Raw genomic sequence first — 23,824 nt, forward strand, 5'->3', positions numbered from 1 at the left:
TTTACAGAACACTGAACAGTACAACACAGGAACAGGCCCTTTGGCCCACAATGTCTGTGCTTACCATGATGCCAAACTACTCCCATCTGACTGCACAAGGTCCATATCCCTGTTCCCTGCCTGGTCATGTGTTAAAATGCTTCTTAAAGATTGATATCATCCTTGTTTCCACCACCTTCCAGGCACCTACCAACTGTGTATTAAAAAACTTGCCTGGTAAACCATTGATTAATAGAGTTATACAACACAGAAACAGGCCCTTCAGCCTAGCTCGTCCATGCCAACCAAAATATCTATCTAAGCTAATCCTATTTGCTTGCTTTCTGCCCCCCCCACCCCCCTTAAAGCTATGCCCTCTAGTATTTGACATTTCCATCTTGGGAAAGAGACCATCTACCCTATCTATGCCTCTCATAATTTTATGTACTTCTATCAGGTAACCCCTAAACTTTCGATGCTCCAGTGAAAACAATATAAGTTTGTCCAACCTTTCCTTATGGCTACTCTCCAATCAAGAGAACATCCTGCTGAACCTATTCTGCACCCTCTCTAAAGCTTCCACTTCCTTCCTGTAATGCAGTGACCAGAACAGCACACAATACTCCAAATGTAGCTTAATGAAAGCTTTATACAGCTGCAACACAAATTCCCTACTTCTATACTCAATGCCCCAACTGATGAATGCAATCATGCCATACACCTTCTTTACAAGCTATCCACTTGCATTGTCACTTTCAAGCAGCTTTGGACTTGTATCCCAAGATCCCTTTGTACATCAATGCTCCCAAGGATCTTGCCATTTACTACACTTTCCTCTTGCATTTGACCTCCCAAAATACACCACCTCAGACTTGTCTATATTAAACTCCATCTGCCATTTCTCCAACTAAATTTCCAACTGATCTATGCCCAGTGTATCTTTTGACAACCTTCCTCACTATCAGCAATTCCACCAATTTTTGTGTTATCCGCTAATGTGCTAATCAGTAGGTGAGACTGCTTGCGTATTGAGAACAAATTTCTTCACTGAGTATTGTAGATATCATTTTAAGAATCATGTGCATCTTTCATTTCCATGAGTAAGAAAGGAGGGTCTTACCTTGGTGGTACAGCTTAGATTCAACAGATTTATTCCTGGGATAAAGGATTTCTCCTGTGAGGAGAAAGAGGAAGATTTGCCAATACTCAAAAGAATCCAGAAGAATGACATCCTAAGTTTTCTCAGGTAGTACCTCAGATTGAGAATGACTCAATTCCACTCAGGTTTTCAGGTGGCTAAGGTGGCCAATGTGAGAACCACAGACTCTACCACAAATGGAGCAGGAAGGGGCTGAGGGAGTGGATGGGTGGATAGCTTGTGAGGTGTCTGTCCCTTGCACCAGCTACACAGGGCCTCTGTGCTCCCAATGCACAACCTTGGAGATTTTCAATTCCATCCCAAATGTTCCTTCACCACTTTGAGTGGTCATGGACCAGAGATTGCCAAGAGGCAGTGGAGATAGTTTTCCTTCAAGGCTTTGATTACATTTTTTAAATCTCTTCTTCTGTCCACCTAGTTGTCTCTTCCTCTGAATGATAGTTACAGTTATGCTATTTCTTCAGAGTGGAGAATTCAGAACTGGGGCACAGAATCAAGTGTGGTGACACTTGCGGGCTGCCCCCAGAACACACTACGCAAAGTGCTTTTCACTGTGTGTTGTGTTTCGATATACAGGTGACTAATAAGGATCTTATCTTAAGAGATTGGCTATTTCAGACTGAGAAGAGGAAGGAGGATGGTGTAAATCTTTGTAATCTCTTCCCAGGAAGTACCTGGATATTCAGAGATTGGTAAATTTTTTAATTTCAGAAAACAAGAATTTTAACTTTTGCTGGGAAAATTGATACAATGTTATGGATCAAACACAATCTTATTGAATGACCGAAGTGACTGGTAGGTCCACGTGGGTTTCACATGTATTCATTTTTATGAGGTTTTAAAAAACTCAAAAAGCTATGTTTGGTTGAAAGTTGCAGCTGCCACTGAAAAATCTGTGTATGCAGTGACTGCCTTCCCAATGGCATTGTTATTTTGCTGCTTCCCAGCTGGAATGCTGGATAGTCAGTTGGTGGGATTACATAAAAGCAGAGAATTAACTTCTGGAGCAATTGGATCTGGCCATTTATCATCGAACCAAATGTGGCCCGATTCTAAAGCGTGGACCATAAATTCAGCTTGTTAAAATGGGAAAGTTAAATAAAATTGCTGTCATTTATTTAAAACTTTCTTTTTTGACCTTAAGTCTCAAAATCCTTAAATCAGCTGCTGTAAGCAAATTGAAGGATTTCACTTCTGAATGCTTTTCATTGGTGCCCTCCTGTATTATTACTCTTCAACCAACCACTGAATTTTTTTTTTGCTTATTCTTCATACATGGCCGGGAATAAATGCTGACCAAGTGCTTCACTCAGAAGTTTTATAACATCTGAAGTCAGTTGGGAATCATCTGATCTTGTTCCAATTTCACAGTGTAAGAGTTGCATTAAGAGTCATTTTGTCCAATCCTGTATTGTCAGCAGTTGTGTCAGATGATATTTCCTTTGTCCTCAAATATTTACTGGTCATGAATCAGCTTGATCAAGATAGTTTAGTAGCTTAAGATACATATGCTGAAGGCAAAAGTGCATTTGTTGGGCTTTAAATTTTGTTAATTGTACAACTGTTACCCAGTAAGTATATGAATGAAAAATATATGTATTCTCACCTCAATGTCAAAAGGGAAAATCCATATCATAAGAATTGATCTCTAGTTGCAGAATCTCCAAAAAGGGGAAACTGCTTCACAACATCCACCCTAGAAAGCCCTCAGTATGTTGTATATTTCAATAAGGTGACCATTATAAAGTCATAGAGCAATACAGCATGGATACAGGCCCTTTGGTCCAACGAGTCCATGCCAACCACATCATCCACCTAACTAGTCCCAATTTCCTGCATTTGGCCCATATCCCTCCAGGCCCCTCCCTCCCATTAACCCATCCAAGTGCTTTTTAAATGTAAATGTAAATTTTAAATTGTACCTGCCTCAACCATATACTCACCACCTTCTACGTGAAAAAGTTGCCCCTCAGGTCCCTTTTAAATCTTCCCCTCTCACTGTAAACTTATGCCCCTTAGTTTTGGACTCCCCTACCCTGGGGGAAAAAGGTTACTTGTCCACCTTATCTATGCCTCTCATAATTTTAAACACTTATACAAGGTCACCCCTCACTTTCCTATGTTCCAAGGAAAAAAAAGGATGTAGTCTGGCCAATCTTTCCTTATAATTCAGGCCCTCTAGCCCTGCAACATTCACATAAATCTTTTCTGCACCCTTTCCAGTTTAGTTACATCTTTCCTATAACAGGGTGAGCAAAACAGTACACAGTACTAAGCATGGCCTCACCAATGACTTATGTAACTCAACATAATATCCTCACTCCTATACTTAGTGCCCTGACTGATGAAGGCCAGTGTGCTAAATGCCTTTTTCACCATCTGTGATGTCGTTTTCAACAAACAATGCACTTGTACTCCTAGGTCCCTCTGTTCCATTACACTCCCCTCCCCAGTGCCCTACCATTCATAGTACAAGTCCTACGCCAGTTTGACTTTCCAAAATGCATTCCCTCACATTTATCTATATTGAAATCCATTTTCCACTCCTCGGCCCACTTCCCTAACTGATCAAGATCCCCCTGTAATCCACAATAACCTTCGTTACTATCGCAACACCTCCCAATTTCATGTCATCTACAAACTTGCTGATCAAGCCTTATGCATTCACATCCAAATCATTTATATAGTGAATGAATAACAAGGGTCCCAACACTGACCTTGCAGCACACCACTAGTCACAGGTCTCCATTCTGAGAAAAACTTTAACCACCACTTTCTGCTTCCTACCTCCAAGCCAATTTTGAATCCATCTAACTAGTTCTCCCTGGATTCCATGGGACCTAACCTTCCAGACCAGCTTGTCATGCGGGACCTTACTAAAAGCCTTGCTAAAGTCCAGACAGACAATATTCACTTCCCTACCCTCATCTACCCTTTTGGTTACCTTTTCAAAGAACTCAGAAGATTTATCAAATATAACTTTCCACGCACAAAGCCATGCTGACTCCTCCTAATCAGACTTTGTCCATCCAAATGCTGGTAGATCTTGTCCCTCAGAATTCCCTCCGAATTCCCTCCAGTAACCTCCCCACCACTGCTGTCAGGCTGATCAGCCTGTAGTTCCCTGGCTTGTCCTTGCTGCCCCTCTTAAACAATGGAACACCATTAGCCAGCTTTAAAACCATCCTTCTATTCCAATGAGTATAGGTCTAGCCTATGCAGTATCTCCTTATAAGACAGCTCTTTTAAACTAGAAACAAATCTAAGAATTTGCTATGTTATCTCCAAAGTTTGGCCACAAGTGCGCAAAGTAATCCAGGTGTGGTCTCACCAAAGCTACATGTAATTGCAACAAGGTTTTCTTACTTTTGTACACATCATGAACCACCCTAGTTGTTTGCTGTACCTTTACCATTTAAGTATTTAGTTCTTCTGGTCTTCTTGACAGACCTGTACTTTCATCTGCAATTTCTTGTTCAACCTCTTGACGTTCATATCCTTCTACAGACTTTTTACAGCATACTTTCCTATCAATTTTGTGCCATCAACAAGCTTGGATTGGTTACAGTCTTTTTCTGAAATTTAGCATACAGATCAGAAGCAGCAGAGACCCCAGCACTAATCCTTTTAGCAGCCCACTAGTATTAGCCTAACAACCTGAAAGGGAATAGTTTATTCCTACACTGACACCTATCCTTTAACCAAAACCTACACATAACTTCAAATCATACAAGCCCTCACATGGCACATCTTTTGCTAAATCCACAGGATCCAACCTACTATCCCATTATCTGATCCAAAAAAAGAGCATGTCAAACATGATTTCCCCTGTCTGTAATATTAAAAACTTAGAAATGGCTATGGTGATTGGAGTCATTTGCTGCTGAATATCCTGACTGTCCTGCTCATGCAGACATGATAACTTATGTGGCTAGCGCAGTTGTGTTATCCTGTCATTCAGAAGATTAAGCTCAAACAGCCACAAACATTAAACGAACTAATATTAAGTGACAAAAATAGACACATTTAGCCCACCTCTGGTATTCAGTAATGAAGGCTGGAGCCAAGTGGTTATTGGGTCATCAGTACTGACAACAGCATTTTATTCATGTTTTAAAAATTATCCAACTCTCATGGTAGGATATGAACTCTCAGTTTTAAACTAAGTCCCTGCATTACTTAATATATATAATACAGCAAGTTGGGTGCTTTGCACAAGCTTGGATACTTTCAGTAAATGGGAGTGAAACTATGACAGAAAGGAAGTACTGTATAATTGAAATTGTGAGGCTATTAACCAGATGGCTCACAGGAGGCTGTGTGCACGTGTCTCAAAAGCTATTCACTTTGACCAGAACTTTCTTTCATGGAACATGGAATTGTATTAGTGCAATTTAAGTTTGCAGTTTTTTAAATTTCCCATCAAATATCTGTAGATTTCCTTGAATTATTGTAACACATTTGACTGATTTGGGATGGGTTTACAAGAGTACTGCATTGGCCTGAGTTTGCAAAACACCTAATACAAATTTGCATTGGACAAACATACAACATCACTGGTGGAGCAATTAATTCTGTAATATATGGCTCTTCTTATTTTGAAGACAAAAAAAAATACTCAGACTTAGCCTGTAGCTCAAAAGGCTGGAATGTGCAAAATCCAAAAATGAATAAACTACTTGATAAGGAAGAAACCATTTCAAATAATGCAGCTCACCAGAAAATTAAAACTTTGGTGTTGATAGAAAAAGTGACCTACTTGTTTACAATGACATGGAAAAATACATGCTGAACTAATAGTATTTTGACTGTCAGAAATACACCAAAGAAACTACCTTTAGAAGGTGCAGCAAAGTCCAACCTCAGTTCTGAATCTCAAACCTTCCGAGAGATGAAAGTACCTAATATTTCCTTTAAAAGAAATGGCTTTAAAGAACTGAAGGTTTCAAATGTACCCTGTTTTATTTTCAGAATGACATAACAAGTGTTTTACTTAAAATGAGTCAAATTGACTGCTTGGATACTTACAATGTCACACATCATTAATGGTGATATTTAATGACCTTAGTAATAATGATCATAACACTACCAAATTGTCATTAAAAAATCCATCTGATTCACACATCCTTTATAAAGGTGGAGGGAATCCGGCAGCCTTATCTGGTCTGACTTTTGAGATTCCAGATCCACAACACTGTGGTTAACTTAAATGACCTCAGAAATGGCCCACCAAGCCAACGGCATCAAAATTTCTGTACTGAAACACAAAGAATCAAGGTAGACAGACCACCAGACTTAAACTTGGCAAAAAGTCATTGCCAGGGCAGTAAACCTTGTGAAGTCTTCTTCTTACTCATCTTGGGACTGGTGTCCAAAAGACTAATCGAACAAGTGCCTCAGTCATATTCAAAGTATCATATGTTTCAATGTCCCAGACTCATTATTTCTGAGCAAAGTTCCATCTGATCTGCAGGAAGGACCCACCAGAGGTGCCTGCACAGTATTGGACAGTGGGTACAAAATGACCCTTGGGAGTCCTTAGCATCTAGATATCAATCTCTCATGGCATCATGTTAAACACAAGTATGGAAAATTTCAGTTGGTACTGCCCATCAACTTTTCCCAACTGATGAATTTGTATTGCATGTTGAACAACACTTGTAGGAAACAGTGAGAGCAGAATAGATATAGAATATACTCCAGGTTGGAGACTTTGAAGTCTATTACCTAAAATGGCTTAGTACCAGCACCACCAAGCTGAACAAATGCTGTTGTAGATGGAGAGTACACCACAACAAGGAATAAACCTACTCTACCCCGACCACACTAATGTCATTTGCACATGTCCCTGACAGCTTTGGTAAGAATAATCATTACACAATCTTCACCGAGACAAAATCCAATCTTCATTCTGATATTTTAAGACATTTATTAGTCACACGTACACTAAAACACGTGAAATGCATCTTTTTGCGTTACTGAGAATATGCTGGGGGCAGCCCACAAGTGTCGCCACGCTTCCAGCACCAACACAGCATGCCCACAACTTCCTAACCCGTACGTCTTTGGAATGTAGGAGGAAACCAGAACACCCAGAGGAAACACATGCAGACACACAGGGAGAACGTACAAACTCCTTACAGACAATGGCAGGAATTGAACTTGGGTCACTGGCGCTGTAATAGCATTACACTAACTGCTACACTACTGTGCCAGCCCTCTGAAGATGAGTGTGGTGGTGATGCAGCAGTTAAGTTTTCCAAATTGTAATCCAGAACCAACTAGAAATCAGAGTACAAATTCCAGCATGGTAACCATGGAATTTAAATTCAGTTGATAATGTGGAATCTGGAACAGCTATTAGTTTTAGTAATGGAGATATCAGAAATGACTGAATTATTGTAAAAACCCATCCAGTTCAATAATGCCCTCCAAGGAAGGCAACCTGCCATCCTCATCTGGTCTGGCCTATGTGACTTCAGGTACACCCTCTAATTGTCCCTACAGGATGTGTTGTATTCCCAAAACAAATATGGAAAAAAATGATAAGTTATGAAGTACATATCTAATCTTTTACTTTTCTCCAGTGTAATGAATGCTGACCTTGTCAGGTACTAGGAAAAACACAACTTAAAACTATGCACCTTCCACAGTGGTACCTCACAATCTTCTGGAGACTGGCGACTAAATTGGGAGAGATGTTGCACAGAAATTGGCCAGTTCAAAACAGGGCATCCATGACGAATGCATTAGCAGAAATGCATTCCTCCACAATATATAATCTAATGGCCCTTCCTAGCCCTTTTTCTACTATTTTTAATCAAGCCAGGGTACCAATCCTAGTTCAATGCCAGGGTAGCAACAGATATACACAAAAATGTGCCAGAGCAAGGGAACTCCATCACCTGCATGTCCACCTTCATGCTGCCCAACATCAAAACTGAAATATTGCTTCATCAGTCTAAACCTTGAAACATCCTACTCAACAGCACCAGAGATTCTGAAATCTGGCTCACCACCACCTTCTCAAAGATAATTAGCAATGGCCAATAAAACCTAAAGATTCGAGAGGCTCAAAGATTAACAAGCTGCAATATTATTCAGCTGTTCTCAGCAGTAACACAAAAGATGTGAATGGCACAATAACTCTGCACTTCAGGAAAGTAAACACCAGGGTATATCGATTCTACACTTCAAAAAAAATACCCAAACCAAAAAATTTAAGATACAGTCTACAAAAAGGTCAGAATTATTATCACTGACTTCTACGACGCAAAGTTTGTTTTGCGGCAGCAGTGTGTAGTGCAAAGACAAAAATTATGATGAAATACAAAAATAAACTTAAAGGTTCAGTTAAAAAACTGAAGACTGCACAAAGTAAATCATTTACCATTCAAGAATTACACAGTGCTTTTTCCAGTTCTAAATAAATAGAATGTGTATTATTTGTACTTACTGACACTACAGTGAAAATGTGTTCGCACTTCTCAATTTCCCATGACAAATATACATGCTTCACACTTTTAATCATTTTTCCTATCTAATCCTATTACTTTTCTCTGGTGTTTACTACGTTGAGATGATTAAACCCAGCAGCATTATTCCATAACAAACAGAGCTGTATTATTTCCTGATAATCCAACACAAAATCAAATTCTGTGGTCCTGCAGCCATTATTTTGCTGATTTAATCTTTCAAGATCTGTTCACGTTTATTATGAATGGATTATCTTGACCAATGTCAAACAGAGCAGACAAGACAGCAGAAAATATTGTTTCATTTTATATCTAATAATTACAAATGATAGGATGGTAGCTATTATTTTTCTTTGCCCATTTATTTGCAATCAAAAAACTTGAGCAAGTTAGTCTCTTCAAGTCAATAATTTTCATGTCACCCTTTTTCCTGAAATTATTCAATTCCCCTACCCTGTAGAATTATTTCCCCTAAATTTCACCAGTATCTCAAATCCTTAAAAATATTTTGTTTTGAGTCCTGCCTTTTGCTTGCTGAATTACAATGGGAATTCAATTTAGGCATGCATTTCTACTGTTGTGCAAAATAATTGAAAATGATGCAAGGGTAATTACAGATGAATGGTCTGGCCAACAACATCCACATCCCTAAAGAAAATGAATAAAACAAAACCTTTTTACCACTAGGATATCTAATCAGGTGATATATTGCAAATAAAAATCTTGCTGGCCTTTTTCTTTGCTGTCTGCAGAAATTTAATTGGAGGTTAAGCACCTATGGTTTTAGCTTCAGCATAAAAGGGGAAATCCACAATCAATATTTCCAGTGGAAAACGCCATTCACAAGAGTACATTTTGGGAAGCTGCAGGCACATTTGAACTTTTTGTCCAACAACATTAATGCCATTTACAAACACCAGCCGTTTCCTGAAATGCATTCCTTTAACCACTTTTTAAAATGGCTATTTACATGGAATACTTTATAACACCGCACTAAGAGAAAATACACATTCAGCAGTCCCACTCTACCTGTTAAATAGACCTATGTCCCAATGGCATCTCATCTGGGAAAAAAAAACACAGGAGTCTTGCTGGCAAGTTGAGGGAAATTTTAGGGTTCTGAAGGAAAATTTCAGTAAAACGATTAACATCTGAAAGCTTGTCAGCTATAACACTCAAACATTTCCTTATTATCTTGCAAGAAACAGCTTTTAGACAGGTGATGACATTTGAGGAAGTGATTTTAAAACTGCTATGCCAAATTTAGATATTTAAGCTTTAAGCCGAGGGTGCCCTTGTACTGAACTGAGCATAGATTTCCTTCCTGTGACATTATTCTTAAAAAAGATGAACTGATACAAGTTAGAGAGCCTAACATTTCAAATGAGGCAGCTTTCAGTTTAACTAGATCAGCAACACAACATCTGGCAAATGGATTAAAGTTATTTTGTGTCTTTCTCAACAAAAGCAGTCGACCAGAAATCTGGTGAGCAATACATGTAATCATTTCTCTGCAATAAGGTGGCTGTCCAAATTCCTTAACTAAGCAAGCAAAATAGAAATAGTTAGTCTAAAGATATCTTTTATTAGTCACATGTACATCGAAACACACAGTGAAATGCATCTTTTGCGTAGAGTGTTCTGGGGGCAGCCCACAAGTGTCACCATGCTTCCGGTGCCAACATGGCATGCCCACAACTCCTGACCCTTACATCTTTGGAATGTGGGGGACACCAGAGCACCTGGAGGAAACCCACACAGACACAGGGAGAATGTACAAACTCCTTACAGACAGTGGCAGGAATTGAACCTGGGTTGCTGGTGCTGTAATATCGTTACAGTAACCACTACACTACCATGCCTGCTGGACACAAATTCAGAAGGCATAAATATAAGAAAATAAGAAATAGTGGTCATAGTAGTCCATATGATCACACAAGGCTATTGCACCATTCAGTAGAATCATGGTCAATCCTGCAATTTACCCACAGCTGCACAATCCCGATGTCCCTTGATCCTTAGTGTCAGAAAATGAAGCAAATTGCAAACCGAATGTACTTCACCTCTGAGCATTTGGAGGAATAGAAGAGTCCAAAGATTTCCAAACATCTCCATAAAGACATTTCTCCTCATCATTCAAAAACGACTATCCCCTTTTACTGAAAGTATGCTACCTGTTGCAAATTCTCCAGTTTGAAGACTCGGTCTATAAGCATCTGTCCTCTTGATCCATTTCTGAATTTAAACACGCAAATTACAACAACCTTCTTTCTTCTAAACTCAGCATAGAGGCAATGTAATTGCTGTGGCAACACAAATCTGGGCCTCATCTGTATAGTTTAATATATTGGCTGATTTTGTTTTTGTCCCAAAGGGACATCTCCTCATCTTGTGAATCAATCCACAGTCTTTTCCAAACTGCCTCCACGGCAAGTTTATCCTATGTACAAATATCAAAACTGCACACATTACTCTAAAGGAAGCCTCACCAAATCCCTTTACAAAAATGCTCAACTAATTCTAATAGGCATAAACAAAAGAAAACTTGAAAGGTGATACTGCAAATAAATTTGCAGCAGCAACATAAATTGCATTTTGTAACAGCTTAAAGCTTGCATCATAGACCAATAACAATTGCATGGTCATGCAGAAGTATAAAGCTTTGAAGGTTTGCATTGCACACATGTTCTAAGAATATGGGATAGTAAATGCAAAGAGAGAACCTTTTCCCATATTACCCATATCCCATTTGCCCAAATCAAAATATTATTGGCTCCATTTCTGTTGCCCAATATAGACAAGGCTCGATTTCCTGTACTTCAACAAAAATAATGGAAGTGAAGTTAAAAAGAGAAAGAGTTAAAAAGGATAAATGCTGTCAATGGCTTTTTTTTGTCAAAAACTTCAGCTGCAATATTATCCTACTGCCCATCTTCCACCAGATAACACCACAGTAGTAGGGAAAATAACCGTCTGTTACATAGATTCCTGTTAAGTGGAAAGGAAGAAGAGTCCAAGATGGAGAAGACAGGCAGGAATGAACCTTACAGTCCCATTTACTCACCTTTTCCATAACAATACCATACCTTTTCATATGATTACTACATAGTGTATTCAATTATATGTTACTTTATTTAAGTCAAAGCACCCTTCAGCTTGCCAATAGGTTGGGCAATAAAGTTGGAAATCATGATTTCCCAAAGGAGAATTTTGCCACAAGATCAGAAGAAAAATTCCACTCAGAATTAGCTTTCCATTTCAAACATATTGAAACAACCTTCTCCTAAGGCCAATAGGAATGGGTTATAAACAGGGGTGTGCCAGTAATCCTTACCACCCACAAACAAATTTAAAAAAGGCAAATGAATGCCATATGATATAATGCAATCTGATCCAAAACTGAAAGATTCATTATCCAGATATGAAATGCTACAATCTGTAAGCCATTATGAGCAGTTTATGTACAAATTCTATTAGCCCCATGGAGAAATAACACCATTGCATACTACAATTCATCATAAAATGTTTGTTTTAGCAACATTTGGATTAAATTTGTTGCTAATAGAAGTCAGCCATCACAGAATAATGAGCCAATGGGTACAATGAAAGTTAGGACTGCAGTGGAGATTGGATGATCACAAGTTTCTGGAGTATGGGAGGTGAGAATTTGAGCAGGACTGCAATCCTTCAAAACAGGACTTCAGAAAGAGGAAAATCAGTGGCTAGGGAACTGGGTTAACATTGTAAGACCTAAAGGCAAAAATAGCTTCAGCCTTTGCTACAGAGTCCATTACTACTCATTCAGAATTGAATATCCATTCCAATAAGTTAGAGGAGTAAACTGCTGAGGCAAAGGAAATCTGGGACTCATCTGCATACACAGAAAACCTGATGTGCTTTCAGGTAATATTCCCCAGAGGCAGCAGGTAGGCAAGATGCTCAAGGGACTCCAGAGATAATGGTGGAGGATCAGGAAAAAGAAGCCATTGCAATAATTGCATGGCTTGGGAGATGAGAATGAAACCAGATGAGTGGTAACCCACCCAATCAGATGAAGGAAGAAAGACAGACTTTGATGCTGTCAACATTGACAAAGTCTGCAGATGGGTCAAGGAGGACAAGATATAGTTTATTGGTATTGGTTTATTATTGGCACTTGTACCGAAGTACAGTGAAAAACTTGTCTTACATACCGATCATACAGGTCAATTCACTACACAGTGCAGTTACATTGAGTCAGTACAGAGTGCATTGAGGTAGTACAGCTAAAAACAATAACAGTACAGAGTAAAGTGTCATAGCTACAGAGGAAGTGCAGTGCAATAAGGTGCAAGGTCACAACAAGGTAGATCATGAAGTCAGAGTCCATCTCATCATATAAGGGAACAGTTCAATAGTCTTATCACAGTGGGGTAGAAGCTGTCCTTAATGGTGGTACTTGCCCTCAGGCTCCTCTATCTTCTACCTGATGGAAGAGGAGAGAAGAGAGAATGTCCCAGGTGGGTGGAGAAAAAAAGTGACACTAACAGAAACTATTCTTCAATTCTTTGACATGGGAGAAACCTGCTTGGAGGGATCCAAACATGAAGCTCTAGGAAAGGCAAGAAAGAATTTGAAAGGTGACAGTGCAGTCAGAAAGGCAAGAAAAGGACAGTCAGTCTTGGGGCTCTAATCTACAAAGTCAGAAAGGTTAGGAATTAGTTTCTGGAAAGAGGAGGCAAAATTCAGCAATTTAAGGCTGAGGGACATTATTTAAGTGTTAAGAGCCTTAAAAAGGAAGTTTGGTCTGCAACTCTTTAAGGGAAGACAGCTAAATGAATAGTTTTACCTTCATTGCAAAGAAATCTACAAGTTTCTTACTATTTCATTTTTGATGACAAATGTAAAGAGGGTCTGAGAAAACATAGTAATGAAAACAAGCTATTGTGGCATGTAGGTAGTGGCCTTTGCATTCCAGGGGTATTGTCCCATAAAGAATCATTTTGGTAGATGACAGCAGATGTCTATAAGCAGATCTAATGATAACTGGTTAAATCAGTGATACGCCATGTATGTTCTAGTTTGAATCTCTTGACGTAACGGGAGGGAAATAAGAGTGATACCAAGAACAAAAAGCCAGAGTCAGCGGGTAAGAGTTTTAATGGTTCCAAGGCATCAAAGGAGGAACTGACTATGTTACTGAGCAGGTCAGCAGCAGCAAGATGTTGTGGTGAACATGAGATGGCTGGGACTTTGAAATGCAATGCAAGTAAATCAAGAAAATCTTTGTATCAAAAGCAGATCCAGAAAAATGTGAGGTTGGGACCAGACTGGGGAATGTGAATGAACAATACTGAGAGGTGATCAGAAATGGCCTTATCACTGGCACACAAGAGATCAACTAGGATTGGAACGAAAGGGCTGTCCACTGAGTGAGTTTGGGGATTGGTTCTACATTCTCTAATGTCGATAAGAAATGAGGCACAACCTCTCTGAAAGACAGAAGATAGAGGCACCATTTTGCACGGCTGAATAAGAGTAGAATCTTGGTCATCTCAAGGATTCACCTTTTGAGAAAAGATTGCTTCCCCGCAACCCCCGCCCCACCAAAAAATGGTTTTGATCCTGGATTTTTTTTAAATCCCAGAGGTCTGTGAATGCTAGTAAATAGAAATATTCAAGACTGAAGATGTAAGATTTTGAACCACAGGTGTCCTTTACTTGCAAGATCAATTGCACTTTGCATGTGATACATAATAATGCACCTCATGCAGGCTGAAACATTCAATCATGCAGTTCTGTCCAAATCAAATACGCATGCCCAAAGCTAAAAACATGCAGCCGAGGCATCAACCCTCCTGCAACAATGGATGTTTGCCCAACCATACTGGGGCACGTACATGCAACAAACACAGTCTAAGCCACACATAGAAGAGCATGTCAAAACGGCAGGAAGCAGTCCTATACCTTCGGTGCAGGAAAGGGTCCTTTGAAGCTGTAACTAAAATCTGCAAGCATTAAAGAATAGTTCTTTGGGCTTAGTTGGGCTACAACAAGAAATTTTTACTCAAAGTAAAACCACCTATATTCTTAAGGCAAAATAGTGGCTTTAGTAATAGGCCTCCAGCATGACCAGGAGTTGAAGGAGAGGACCTTGTACCAGGCCTCCTAGTCAATAAAGGCTGAAGGCAGAGGAGCACACAGATCATATCTCTAAAGTGGGAAATGAGGTAATTAAACTTCTTGTGTCACTGTGATCACAATCAAGGGACATTGTTCTAGCCAGTGATGTCCCCAGCTACTTCCTCTGCCACCCTTATTATTTACCTTCCTGGGCACTCTGTGCAGAGGGCCATTTTTCTGTGCCATCAGGGTAAAACAAAAACAGGGATCTTGCTCTACTGTCTGCCTGTTCATCTGTAATGTTTTCCTCAAGCTGCACATCAACTTGCAAAAATAGATGCAGTCAATGAGGCAAGTATGATGTGAAACAGGACAGATTATCCATAGGTGGTGTACAAGACTCCTCAAATTATTTGTGGTTATTGTGCTGGATAATCCAATGTCTTTTTGAATAATGGAGCAGGTTCGAAGAGCCACATGGCCCTACTTCACCTATGTCCTTATATTGATGAGTGGGATATGAAAGTGTCCACATGTGGCTACCTGCACCTATCTTCCTGGCTTACATCCAGATCTGGGTACATTTAAAAATCATACTTTATTCTTAATAATAATTTCCAGATATTATTTGTATCACCCCACCTTCTTTGCTTAGAGAATCTTCTAAATACTCAGTATCTTTGCTAAGAATAGAAATATATTCCATCTTACTGGAGTATACATGTTACGTTTAGTCTTCTGAGAATAACAGAATCAGACCAAAGATCATGCAATAAATATCAAATAATTAATTGAACATTTAAAGAATAGGTGAACATAAAACAGCAATTTTAATATTATTGACTTCATTATTCATTTTAAAATCAAAATAACAAAGGGGCTTCCTCTCAACTAAATATTTCAATCTTAAATACTGTTAATTTTGTTGGATATAATGGCTATTACTAAGGGAGAAGTCATTCTAACGCTATACATATCGCCATTGCCTGCCATTTGACTAACAAACTCATATCTAAATAACCCACTAACGAAAGTTTCATGCCTGTCAAGGAATCACCTAAATGGATTACAAAAGAATCACCCAAAGATTCAATTCACAGCATCAACCCAGTTACTGCTGCAAACCATACCCATTACTTTATTCCCAGGATGCCAATCACAAGAGTGACTGTATTGATACAAATGACTTCACTCCTTGATCTGTGCCAAGCAGTTTGAATGACTTGCTAGTGAATCATGTTGTGATACAGAAACAAAGAAAATTAAGCTGCATAGGCCTCCTTCCTGGAAAGAAATGATTTTTTTTTTAATAGTCTTTTATGCACAATTGACAGTTAATTTTTGTCACAAATTCTGAAGCTTAAACACTTCACTTTAAATAAAAAAGTACTCATTTTATTTCAAGCACAGTGACTGCCGATAGAGGCAATACAAGAACATTTATAATGTAGCTAACTGGAATTCTAAAAGGATTTCCATTGAGAGGAATAATTATTTTATCATAATCCAATCTTTTAAATAACAGTATTTAAAGCTTGTAATGCTGCCTCCCTCTGAAGACATATCTCTGCATCACTAGGTTTCTTCAGTCATGTGATAATTACTTCATATGCATATAAATGCAATAAGTTTATCACATCATTATTATTATTATTAGGCTGCAGGACAATCAAAGTAAACATCAGAAACCAACCCTCAAGCAGGGAATCTATGGGCCAAACCCAAGATGGACTGGAAAACATGAAGTCAGAAGTGACCACAGGAGAAGTCAGAGTGGTCTAGAGACTGAGAAGCCCCTCTGCCTTGTCCTGGAAATGTGAAGCACATTTTAACATATTCTTTACTTGCAACTTGGAGGTGGCAGTACGGCTTTGGGAACCACACTGAACAAGATGTCAAAGAACAATCCAAGGTTATCAAATTTCTTATAGCTAATACTCTCCAATCCAGGCAACATCCTAGTGAACCTCTTCTGCACCCTCTCCAAACCCTCCACATCCTTCCTGTAGAGTAGCAACCAGAACTGCACACAATATTTCATATAGGACCTCACTAACTCTTTTTAACACAAAAGTACAGCTGCAACATGACTTCCTGGGAATATCAGAAGGACAGTCAGTAGCCACAAAATGCCCAGCCTGGTATAATAGCTACAAAGAGTTATGTTGCTAGTTCAGTGAGGTTTCTGGCAATGATTACCTTCAGAAATTTATTGGCGGAGAATTTGATGATTGTAATTCTTTTGAATGTCAAGTGGAAGTGGTTGGGCATTCACTAATTAGAAATGGTCATTAGCCTCGGGCATGTGCGGCATGAATGTTATTTGCTACACAAGACTGTCCAGATCTTGTGGACATAGACTTCATTATTCAAGAAACTGTAATAGAACTGAACAATGTGGAATCATCAGCAAATATCAACACTTCATACCCAAATGATAGAGGGAAAGGTGGCAGGTATGTCAAAGAGGCATTTAATTATTCCACCCAAGATACTATCCTGAGAAATTCTTACAGCAATGTCATGTGACAGATGACTGATCTCCAAGAATCGCAACAATCTTCCTTTTATGTGAGATGTTAATCCAACTAGTGGAAAGTTTTCCCCATAATAGTGAAAGAATTTAAATTCTACTAGGAATTCTTGAAGCTAGACATGGTCAAATACTGCCTGGGCATCAAGGGCAGTCATTTTCACCTCACATCTGGAATTCAACTCTCTCATCCACGATTAGACCAAGTTGTAATAAAGCCTGAAGCAGAGAAGGTCTGGTGCATTTGAAAGAAGATAAGCAAATAAAAAAAACTGCCAGAATAACTCAGCACTGTGGAAAAAGAAAGTTAATTTTTCAGGTCAAAGACCCTTCAGAGCATTAGCAAGCATGTTATTCCTAATTAAATGACATTTAATAGCATCAGCCATGACTCCTTCCATCATTTAACTGATAACTGAGATTACACTGAAGTGGCACAAATTGCCTTGCATTTTGCGAACAGGACATACCTAGAGAATTTTTTCATATTACCAGATAAATGCCAGGGACAACGTGGCTTGAGATAGAGCTCATTCGGCATCCCAGGTCTTCAGCATCATAACCAGGATGATACCAGGACCCACAGCCTTTGCTGTATTGAGCCCAGTCAGCCAGTTTTTGATATCATGTTCATAACTTGATCTGGTCAAAGACTGACTTCTCCAGTAGTTGGCTGTCAAGCTGTGAAAGTCTTCTCCACTCATCGTTTCATTATCCATGACCATTGACAAATGGCTGGCCCAGGAGAACTGAATTTTGATTTCAACCGTTGATTATGGAATCACTTATTTTGGCACTTAAGTTCACTAGTGCTGATCCTGGCATATCCCCATACACCCCCTAGTCTGCAGGGAATAATTCCCTTGCTTGATAGTATGATAGAGTGGGATATGCTGGGTATCATGAGGGTACAGGTTGTCGAGCATTAGAGCTCCATTACCCAATGTCTCACAGATGCATAGTATTAAACTTGCTGGATCCATTCAGAATCTAACCCATTCAACATGGTACTGCCATACAACCAATAGGAGCGTGTCCCCAGGTTGAAGAGCATATATCATCTCCTCAAGAACTCTGCAGTAGTCACTCCTAGGATAACATCTTATACGAATACACCTGTAACAAGTTGGTTGATGAGGCTAAAGCAGAATTTTTCCCCCTCCTTGCATCAGTTCTTTCATCAACTGTTGCTGACACATTCCAGCAGCTTTTTCCTTCAGGACTGGACCAGGGAAATCAATGGTGCTGAGCCACTTGGTTGAGGAGTAATGAAGTTCCCACCCAGGGTCATCCTGTCCTTGCAGTTCCCAGTGCTGCTTCCAAGTGACATTCAACATTCAAGCTTAAGTGTAAATCAGTAGGAGATCTTCTGGTCCACGTTTGAATAATGCAGGAGATCTAGTGAGATCTCAAGCAACATTTGAGGACTCCTAGGTTCACTCCCTATGAACTCTGTTACTTCATCACCTCTAGTGGGTATGCCTAGCCACAAGCACGGGAGAAATCTAGCAACAGTAACAGGAGGAATAAGAGACATTGACTGGAAAGTGCAATGCTGTGAGTATGACTGCATTAGGCTATTAGTGACATCCCTCTCAATCTAATTATCAAGTCACTAGGCACTGGTGAGAAGAACATTGCCTAATTGACTGGGATGGTTATATCTTTAATCACGTCTGAGTCCACTGGTCATTTCTAGGTGTTCAGTCTAGTTTCTTTGAAGTTATTACATAGCAGGGTTTGGTACAACTTTGTTGTTTGCTCAGCCATTTCAGAGGGCATTGAAGAATCAACTTTCTGTGGGTATTAGGGTTTAAGTACATCAGCCTTATTGGATAAAGGTGGAATATTTACTTCCCTAAACAGTACATTATCAAAAGCAGCAAATACTGCAGCTACAAGAGCAGTTGAAAGGAGACAAGACACTTGCAGATGCTGGAATCTGGAGCAACAAAATCTGCTGGAGGAACTCAGTGGCATGTTGGGGGGGGGGGGGGGGGGAAAAAGAGGCATTGTTGATGTTTCAGATTGAAACCCTGTAGAGAAGGGAGATGGCCAGTATAAAGAGGAGAGGGAAGTGGTAAGAACAGGAGCCCTAGGTGACTGGTGGGCTAAGTAGGAGTGAAAGGTGATGGGCAGTTTGAGCCAGGTAGGGTCAAGGAGGGAGACAAACAGCTGTATGATAGATAGAAGGCAGACAAAAGAGGGGAAAAGGAGCCATATTTGAGGGGGGGGAGAGAAAAAGAGGAGGGTAAGTGAAGGTGGAGAAAGCTAGGAGGGTAATAAGCAAGAACACAAAGTGGCTGTACTGCACTGTAATGTTTTATGTACACAACAGCACTATATTTTAGGGAGTTGTTCAAGGTGGTGGCTCACTACCATCTTGAGGGCAATTGTGATGGGTTGTCAGTGATATCCTGAGCGTAAATAAGATGACTGCAATTCACACTCCCTGACACTGAAAATTTACTTATGAAAGTGGTATCTCATTCCATAATTTAAATAAAAAAGTCTTTTTCATTTCCCTTTCATTTGTTCTCTCTCTCAATCTAATACCTTTTCTGATTTGGTGTTGAATTTGCTAACTCCACCACTTTTCACTCCTTAACTTTCTAGCCACCAATATGCTTGATTAGAAAGATGGACAATTGCTTTTCCTGCTCACTCAGCTCTGCGATGTTCAGCTTTCCCTCATTGTTATGATTACTGTGGAATCCCAGTAACTTTTAGAAAAGCTAGAAAAAGGCAAGTCCAATCGCAAACAATTTATTGTGACAGGGCGATTAACTAGAGCCAATTTCAGGCTGCAGCGAAAGCATTTCCAGATTTTGAACCCCAAACTCGCTCCTCCACCTCCATGAAAAAACACAAAGACTTCAGAGAGGAATTTCTATATTAGATCACATTTCAAAGCAGATAATAAAAGTTGCAGCTTTTATGTACCAATTGCACGCACCTTTTTTTTAAAATCATGTACCTCTCTGCTAATCGTCTACATGCTCAAAAATGGGGTGTTTAATCAAATTATCAAGAAATGCATCAAAAATTCACGAGGCAAATGCCATTTACCTCCTAATTTTATTACCAAACCTATAACGCCAGTACTAAATAGAATACCCAAATTTTCTTGGGCAGTAGTTATCAGTTCTGGACTAAGGAATTAATGGGAACATATTCAGACATTTAACATCTTACAATTAATTATATTATGGAAGCAGAAAGTCAACCTGGTGACATTTCCAAGGGAGGCAGAAAAAAGCTCTGAAGTGGGACAACATAACTTTGGGCAACTCGAACAACTGCAACAAAGGTTTGAATCAAAACAAGGGCTGAGTTTTGGAGTGGAAAATTAATAATTACTTGAATTCTGAATCACATTGTAATGAAACTACAGTGTTTTGAAACTAATTATCTGTCAAAGAAAATGCACTCTTTATTAATCTGGAAGTCTTTTGTTTGCCTAACAAAAGATGGACGTCACACTTTTGTATGATCCAGCCAGAACCTGCTCATGTTTCTTTGAAGGGGAGGGTGGTCTTTTAATAAACAAACTGGATTCCTTACTACTAGAAGGGAGAGAAACTGAATGGCTGCAAAACCTAAAAGGACAACAGTTTAGCAGATTATTCAGAGGGGAGAGAAAGATGGAGAGCATCCAGGATAGAGAATACAAGAACATGTGTACAGACATAACTAGAAAAGCTGGAACCAGCTTTGAACATTGAAAAGCATTGGCAGAAAATGGACAATAAGAAATATAAAGATTAGTAGAAGTAATGGTGGAGATAATGACTAAACACAATGGCAAGCTTTATCCTGACATTTCCCTTCTTATCTGACCCCTTCCCTCACTACAACCATGACCATTTGTCTTTCTTCAGTCTTGGACACCAATTAAATATCAACAGCAGAAGCCTTCAATGATGTGCCTTTAAGCACAAAAACCAGAAAAAAAAAACGCATAGTGGAGGAGAGAAAAAAGGTAAGACTCATTGATAATGCATCTCACAACCACATTCAAAGCTCTAGTGCTTTGTAAATAGCAGAGGGTAGCTTAAAAGGTGAATCTGCATGTGGTGAATCACCAAATTCACACTGCAGCACAAATAGTCATCCAGCATAGGAGTTCTGGAATGGAAGCTTTGACTACTGCCATCCAAAATCAAACTGCCACCATCATGAATGTGGAAGCCAATGTTTGAAGGAACTTTCATGGAGTCATAATACCCTAGTAATCTGTCCATCATCAGATTATTAGGATTGCAGCCTCTGAATGGTACTGCCTTCCTGGAAATTCAATCTATTCTCCTTCTAGAGGATACCAAACATGCTTCCATCTTTGCCACTGTCTCTCCTTGGTATTGTCCACCAATCTGTTTAGCCCAGACCAATGCTGCTTGCTGGAGATAGTGTAGTATGAAGCCAGATTGTGGGGTCCAAGAGGTACTCATGATCACTCTTCACAACCATCTGCAACCACCTCCAATGCAAATAGGTAACCACCCAACAGCTTGGCTACAGTAACTGAGGGAAGCAAGACAGTTGAAGGCACTCAGAAGCCAGGCACTGACTGCCTAAAGTAAGATTAGTCAACAAACTTACATCTTGGCTTTCCCTGGCATGTTGGTTTACTGGGATACGAGTTTCATGATTTCTGCTCAGACCGACAATGAGATGACAAGCAGAAGAGGAATAACAACATGAGACTGTATCACCATGAAGATGTAGGCTTCTCTTTAATGTTTATCACTTTTTGGAAGACAGCATACAAGGCAAGCCATTATTGTTCATTCCAAAATCCCAGTGAAGGTGAGGAGGAGCTGCCATCTTGATCTACGGTGGTACTTGTGGTGTTGGCCTCTCCAACACAGTGAATGAGCTGGTATACAGGAACAGGAAAACATGTTCTCAAATGACAATAGCCCATGGCCTGAAGTCTGAACAACCTTACTGTTGTTAGAATACCAAAGCTACAGCTACCCTGTCCTTTCAGATTTTCAAGGCCTTGAGATGGAAAAAAAAAGACCTTTACAATTGTCAACATTGTTTGAACATTTGAGGCAGTTAATGGCTAGACAATGCAGATGCAGCCTTCTACTAAATGTTAAAGCTTCCTCATCACCTTTGGAGCTGCACTCAAGCAGAGTACATTCTTTACCATCTGGAGTGGGTTTTTTTCTGCAGGATTCTCAAAAGCCTGACAAATGCCTTGCACTTGCAAAGGCCAGGAGGTGAGTCCCTTGCTGCATAAGCAATCGTAGAACTGTCAATGGTGAGCACAAGGATGTTGCTGAAGGAAGAACTGGACAACAATAATGACATTCAACATCAAGGCCAAATGGTGAGAGTCCCAACTGATGCAGATGGTCACTGCCAACACTAGTGTGGCAGAGGTTAGCGCTACTTATTACTTTTAAGTTTGAATAGTCACATAGTGCGGATGATTTTGGGCAGGGTGCCTTGCAAAGCCCTCTTAGATATGTGGAGTCCTCATCCCAATTTCAGAGATTAGGCATGCCCTACAGTAATTTTTACTCATCCTCTTTGTTGGTGCACACAAGAACTATGCTTTTATTAGCACTAGGTTGTGAAGCCTACAGAGATACCCATGAAGATGATAACCCTCTCAGAATTCTGACCTACTCAGACAACAGAATCTCATTTGAGGACTCTGTTGGCAGTCACAATACAACACCATACCAGCTGGGTGCTCCAGTTACAATTCACTCTTCAGCACTTCCAAGAGCTCGAATACCAATTCAAATAGGCCAGCTTGATTTTCTCTTAATGAAGTAGTACTGATCTGAATTGACAAATTATCTGAATGGATTGAAAAGTAGCTCAGCAACAGAAGTTGTCAGGGTGTAATAATGAGAAATGTTTTGCCCATGGCAAAAAGAGCAAATGCATTTGCATACCCTCATGTTTGAAATTCCTGTTGTGCTAGACTACAGAAATCTATTCTGGATCCAAAGATGTCCACTGTACTTGAAAATGATTCAATACAGGGTTGCTTTGATAATATTAAAAGTTTGCTTTTGACATGGTAAGAAGGAAAATTGATCGAGTGGGACTCAATCTGAAATATGGCACAGATGGATAAGGTAAACAAGGCTAAATGGACTACAGGTTACTGCTAGTTTATGAGAAAATTACTTCAGATACTGCAATTCTTAAACAAAAGCAGAATATTTAATATACTCATGCAGGTTGGTCAATATATTGGGAGGGAACAGAAAATTGATATTTTGAATGGGAATGTTGGTAAATAAACAGAATGTGAGAGTATGCAGATAGTTTCACTCGGGAAGGGGCCATACGAGACCATCTATTGCGAAATGAGCCTATATGTGAATATAGTCAAAAAGGAAGAGGGATATGCAAGGTTTAGGAAGTTGAAATTGGACAATGCCCTTGAGGAATGTAAAAGGAAGCAAGAAAGAAATTAAATGGGTAAATCAGGAGGGACAAAAGGAGCATGAAATGCTCTTGGCAAGTAGGATTAAGGAAATGCCAAGGTATTTTATACATTAAAAACAAGAGGGTAGCTAGCAAAGGGGTAGGACCACTCAAGGA

General features: G+C 39.5%; 1 protein-coding gene across 2 annotated transcripts in view; it reads right to left on the bottom strand.

The window, feature by feature from the left end:
- Positions 1 to 23,824, bottom strand: part of pde4ba (phosphodiesterase 4B, cAMP-specific a) — a 416,670-nt gene that overhangs the window by 373,647 nt on the left and 19,199 nt on the right. Inside the window, exon 2 of one of the 2 annotated variants that reach the window (XM_052011516.1) lies at positions 1,100 to 1,153. The exons of the other annotated variant lie outside the window; for it this stretch is intronic. The gene's annotated coding sequence lies outside the window, so the exon portion shown is untranslated. The remainder of the gene's footprint in view (positions 1 to 1,099; positions 1,154 to 23,824) is intronic. 2 annotated transcript variants of the gene reach the window in all.

This window comes from Pristis pectinata, chromosome 3, assembly GCF_009764475.1.
Source record: "Pristis pectinata isolate sPriPec2 chromosome 3, sPriPec2.1.pri, whole genome shotgun sequence".
Lineage (NCBI taxonomy): Eukaryota > Metazoa > Chordata > Chondrichthyes > Rhinopristiformes > Pristidae > Pristis > Pristis pectinata.